This window comes from Bos javanicus, chromosome 11 (genome assembly GCF_032452875.1).
Source record: "Bos javanicus breed banteng chromosome 11, ARS-OSU_banteng_1.0, whole genome shotgun sequence".
Lineage (NCBI taxonomy): Eukaryota > Metazoa > Chordata > Mammalia > Artiodactyla > Bovidae > Bos > Bos javanicus.
Window position 1 is genome coordinate 104,731,572 of NC_083878.1, and position 6,019 is coordinate 104,737,590.

A 6,019-nucleotide genomic window follows, 5' to 3' on the forward strand; every position below is an offset into this window, starting at 1 on the left:
GAGAATCTCAGGGGCATAAAAGGGAAACCGAAGGATGCTTCGTCATCCCCTTGCCCCAGGCGCCTGTCGCAGGCGAGAGTCCGTAGAGCCGGCACCCGCCCGTCCCCAGTTTTTCCTCACACGGCTGTGTGCTGTCTGCTGTGCGCTCTCTTTCTGCGCGTGTGTGGCTGTCCCCCAGGCACGACGCCCTGGCTACCTCAGTCCTTTGCAGTCTACAGAATATTCCAGGAAGCAGTGTACTCTGGAGAAGACTCTTGAGAGTCCCTTGGACTGCAAGGAGATCAAATCAGTCCATCCTAAAGGAAATCAACCCTGAATATTCATCGGAAGGACTGATGCTGAAGCTGAAGCTCCAATACTTTGGCCACCTGATGTGAAGAGCCTGCTTATTGGAAAAGACCCTGATGCTGGGAAAGATTGAGGCAGAGTAGGGGACGACAGAGGATGAGATGGTTGGATGGCATCACTGACTCGATGGACATGAGTTTGAGCAAGCTCCAGGGGATGGGGAAGGACAGGGAGGCCCGGAGTGCTGCAGTCCACGGGGTCGCAAAGAGTCAGACACAGTTTAGCAAGTGAACCACGAGGTGCCTGATCAGCCTCTTCCCTCAGAGCTGAGTGTTTGTGTCGTCTCCAGGTATTTCATCTTTGTAAATAACGTTGCTGTGGGACGTCCTTGGCAGTCCAGTGGAAGGACTCTGCACTTCTACTGCAGGGGGCTCAGGTTGGATCCCTGGTCAGAGAACTAAGATCTCGAAAGCCATACAGCCAAAATAGAAAAAAAAAAAACGTCGTGAACATCCTCTGGCAGCCTGAGACTCCTGCAGCTGTTTCAGAGAGCATGATTCCCGGAAGGGGCCTGTGCACTCACGTGGCACCGAGGTCCATTCTTCGCTGGAGCTTTAGGCGTCACTGCTTCTCTTATTTAAACCGCACCCCGACCCTTGCAGTCCCACCTCCCTGGTCCCCAGACAGCTTCTACGTAAGTTACAGTCTGGGATTAGAACTAGCCAGAGCATCCACACCCCGCTTCCTCTGCCCCAGACAGAACCAGACGGCCCCAGTTTCCAGCCCGCTCCAACTTCCCAGAGCAAGCCCACAGCTGGGGAACGCCTGTCCCGTCCGCTGGGGGCTGGAAGCTCTTGCAAAGGGTCTGGGCGTGGCCAGGCGGCCCTCCCTGCCTCCGGTTTCATCCCTGAGGCCAGACGCACAGAAGAAGACAGGCGTGAGGAAATGCAAAGGCTGGCCAGTCTTGTCCACGTCCCTGATCCCTGCAAATGCCAGGCCCTTAGCTGTTTGTGGGGGGATTTAAAGACCCTGAGGATGGAGGCAAGCGGACAGGCTCCCTGGGAGAGTGGCTGCAGCAAGACCGCCTGGGCACAGACTTTGGCCCCTGGCGTTTCCCCTGTGTCAGCTTTTCTATTTTAGGCCGGCTGCTCCTCGTCAGGGAATTCTCAGCGAGCCGTGGGAACCCCAGCAAGGCGGGTGCTGGGTCTGCCTGGCTTCTGCGCGCCCTGCTGCAGCCCTGGGTCCCCTCCAGCCCCCGGGCGAGACCCCGGGCGAGACACCTCGGGTTGGCAGTCTCGCTCATCCACACGAAGGGCACCCTTCTCCTGGGTTATGTGTCCCACCGAGAATGTTCCCATCTTGCGACCCAACTGGGCTCCTGGATCTTAGCCCACGGAAACAATCTGCAGACATGAAACCTTGGCAACGACCCAAGCTCGCAGCCGAGGGCTCACGGCGGCTGTGGGAACTGGATCGCGGGTGCCTTGTGGGGTGACGTGGGAGAAGCCCGAGACAGGCGCCTCGCAGGGGGGCTGACTACAAGCTGACTGTGGGTCCACCCACGGGGAAATCGAATCTGTGGGGAAGAGAGACATGCCGTAGACTCCAGGCTGAGGGCGGGTCAAGCCCCAGCTCTGCCGTCCACTTTGGCCTTGGGACTCTCTGAACCTCCGTCTTCCTCATCTGTGAAAATCAGAACAGTTTACCACCACATTCGGGGTTTAAGGAGACTGTGCTTATGAGCCTCAGATCAGGAGGACTCAGACAGGCATACAGTAGGCGCTCAGGAAGGGCAGCTGCAGTAGGTTTTATAACACAGACAAATGGAAATAGTTTGACGTGACAGGGAAACAGGTGGGAAACCAGCAGCCAGGCTTCTAGTCCTTACAAATGGCCCCGTATGCCGCTGTTGCACAATGCACACCCGCTCCCCGCCACCCCCAACCCCCACCCCCCCGCCAACCCGGAAAAATACTCTAAAGCCTTTGAAAAAAATCCCCCGGCTCTTTGGGTCTCTGATTTCCATCTCTTCTGTCACAGGAGCCGCTTCTTTCTCACTGGCTGGGAACCTCTCTCTGCAGGGGGAGCTCCTCGGGCCAAGAGGTGGGGGGGGCGGGTGTGCAGACCATTTGTGGACTGGAACAGGTGGGGCCTGGTTGTGGAACCAGGCGCTGCGTTCCTGGGATTCCTGTGGGCAACCCGCCCAGCCAGCTCCAGGCCAGACAGATGCCAGCAGCGCCCCGCTCCACCTGCAGAGGGCCCCGCCCAGAGACACCCAGGCCTGGAGCCAGGTGGAGGCTCAGGGCCGAGGGCTTTGTACTGGAGACTGTCCGACTCTTTGGGACCCCTTGGACTGTAGCCTACCAGGCTTCTCAGTCCATAGGATTTTCCAGGCAAGAGTACTGGAGTGGGTTGCCATTGCCTTCTCCAGGGGATCTTCCTGACCCAGGGATCGAACTCAGGTCTCCCTCATTGTAGGCAGACGCTTTACCCTCTGAGCCACCAGGGAAGCCTGAACTAGGGTGGGTTTAAATCCGACAGGAAGTGAAAGCAAAAGCATTCGTTGGAGGGGCTAGCACATAGTATACCCCCTCCCAGTAGGTGTCTCAGCCCAGCTGGGCTTCCCTGCTCCTATGAGCCCATAGGAGTGGCAGAGGTGGGGTTCAGGTGACGGTCCCAGCTCCCCTGGGAGGGACGGGGTGCTGGTGATGAGGGCTCTCGGTTCTAACACAGGCGGTGCCAGGCAAACTGGACAGTCAGTCTCCTCAGAGCGGACAAGGTACAAGGCTGACCTTTGGGAGGATGGCACCTGGAGGGCAGGTGATGAAGGGATGCTTCCTAGCTGGGGTCAGGGGTCGGGGGAAGGAGCCAAGGGACGGGATGTGGAGTTGGGGTCCAAGCTGGGCAAAGGCCTTTGGAAGGAGGGAACTTGACATTAGACATCAGGAGAAACCCCACAGTCCAGGTCCAGAGCCGGCAGCTTCCTGTCTTACCTGCCCTTTCTGCACCTGGGAACTGAGGAAGAAGAACTTCCAGCGAGGAAGCAGAGGGTGGCACATTTAGGACTAGGAATGGCTTTTGGAGACCAGGGTTGAGAGCTGCAGGCCCACCAGGCACCACCCATGTCCATCCAGCCACCCACATCCATCCAGCCACCCACCATCCATCCAGCCACCCACGGCCATCCAACCGCCCACATCCATCCAGCCACCCACCATCCATCCAGCCACCCACGTCCATCCAACCGCCCACATCCATCCAGCCACCCGCCATCCATCCAGCCACCCACTATCCATCCAGCCACCCACATCCAGCCAGCCACCCACCATCCATCCAGCCACCCACGTCCATCCAACCGCCCACATCCATCCAACCACCCACATCCATCCAACCAGCCATATCCACCCAACCGTCCACCATCCGCCCATCCTTCCATCCGTCCACCCAACCGTCCACCATCCGCCCATCCTTCCGTCCGTCTGATAAGCCCCGCTAAGTGTGCACTCTGGTCTGGTGGGTGGGAGTGCAGCCTCTGCCTTCCCAGTCCTGACTTCTGTGGTTGTGCCGATTGTCTACGTCCTTGGGCAGTTTCTCAGCCTGTCTTATTCTCAACCTCAGTTTCTGCTGTGAAAAGCCAGAAAGCAACTTGCTTGTGGCTTGCTTTTAACGTGTGGAGAGGCAACATATGTAACAAACTTACTAAAGACTTAAGTGCTCAAGTGCATCCCCTCCTCTTATCTGGGCTATTTCCCCAGAGTGCTGTGATAGGGAACCCGACTCAGCTCAGCCAGGAGACACCAAACTAGGCATTAGAAGGAAAGATGAGTGTTTCCACTGGGAAGGAGCTGGGAGCGTTGAAAACACAGCTAGGAAGACTCACTAGGTTTGAGGGTCAGGGGAGGAAGCCCCGGTGGACTGGCTTTGGCTGTGGGGGGAGGTAAGGGCGCCCTGGGGAGCAGGAGAGCCTGGTGGAGGGGCCCTAGGTGAGTGGAGACGGCGCCTGGTCATGCTCGCGTTTTCAGGCTGAGGGGACAGCCCGGAGATATGCTGTATTTATAAAAAATGTTTATGGAAACAAGTTCATTGGCCAGTTAGTTCCTGCTGGCCAAAGCACAGTTACTGTTCTAAAAAAGAAACAAAGCTCCAAAATGTTTTCTCCTTCTCTTTTATCCCTCTCTTCCATTTCCACTTGTGGTTTTCCTGAGTGTGACCATATTTGGGGAGGGGTAGAAAAGGATTTTGGAGAAGGAAATGGCAACCCACTCCAGTATTGTTGCCTGGAGAATCCCAGGGACAGAGGAGCCTGGTGGCTGCTGTCCATGGGGTCGCACAGAGTCGGACACGATTGAAGTGACTTAGCAGCAGCAGCAAAGGATTTAAAAGTTGAGACAATAAACAGATCACCTGCTTTGTTTAAATTGCTTTGCTGCTGCTGCTGCATTGCTTCAGTCGTGTCCGACTCTGTGCGACCCCATAGACAGCAGCCCACCAGGCTCTGCTGTCCCTGGGATTCTCCAGGCAAGAACACTGGAGTGGATTGCCACTGCCTTCTCCATTGTGTGAAAATGAAAAGTGAAAGTGAAGTCGCTCAGTCGCGTGGGACTTGTAGCGACCCCATGGACTGCAGCCTACCAGGCTCCCCCATCTATGGGATTTTCTAGGCAAGAGTACTGGAGTGGCTTGCCATTGCCTTCTCCAATGACAACCACACAACTCATATTCCCTGGGCATTTCCACTTCAAATGCTCTGTCCTTTTGTTTGCACGGGTTCCTGTGTCATATTCGGAGTTCCCATTTTTAGTTGGGAAATAAGAGACTGCACGAAATTCTATCCGAGGGCCCAGGGAGGGGCCATAGGGCTCCGAGGACCATCCGCGATTCTAAGACCCAGGGGTAGCAGAAGCAGGGCAGTGGGGGTGAGAATGCACAGGATTTGGGGCCAGAACACCGGCTCCGGGTTCTCCTTGGGCCGCTGGTCCCTCCGCTCCAGGCCTCCCCTTCCCCATCTGTAACCAGAGGAGATAATAATACCTGTCTGGGCCATCACCCCGCAGACCCCAGAGTAGCCCGCACGCAGCGACAGTTCGCATCTCCGCGCTGGGGGCTCAGGAGACAACTCTCTTGACCCAGGGGCGGGAAGGCCCCGCCGACTCCGCCGCAGGTCCTGCGGGGTAGCCGGTGGGCGCAGCTCCCAGAGTCCAGGTTCTGAACCTTTCGGAGCTCAAGGTTCCTCTCTCTTACAAGTTGGAAGGCCAGGGCCCCTCACAGGGGTGTCCCGAAATTAATGGGGATGCCACGCGGAGAACCGCCTAGGCCGGCCGGGGGCTGTGGACGCGGCCGCCGCCGCCGATCCCCGGCTTGCGCGGCTGTGGAGAGACGCGACCCCTCCAGCGCCCCGCTAATCCCGTGGACGGGGAGCTCGGCTCCTCCCTGGGGCGCCGCTGCAGTGCGCGCTCAAGATGTGAACACTCAAGGGGCGCGCAAGTACTTTCTGTAGGCATCACCATACTTAAGTATTTAGAAGGTGCAGAAGGACCTGAACTCGCCAATACCAGTTCAGTTCAGTCGCTCAGTCTTGTCCGATTCTTTGCGACCCCATGGACTGCAGCACGCCAGGCCTCCCTGTCCTTCACCATCTCCCAGAGCTTGCTCATGTCCATTGAGTCGGTGACGCCATCCCACCATCTCATCCTGTGTCGTGCCCTTCTCCTCCCGCCGTCAATCTCTCCCA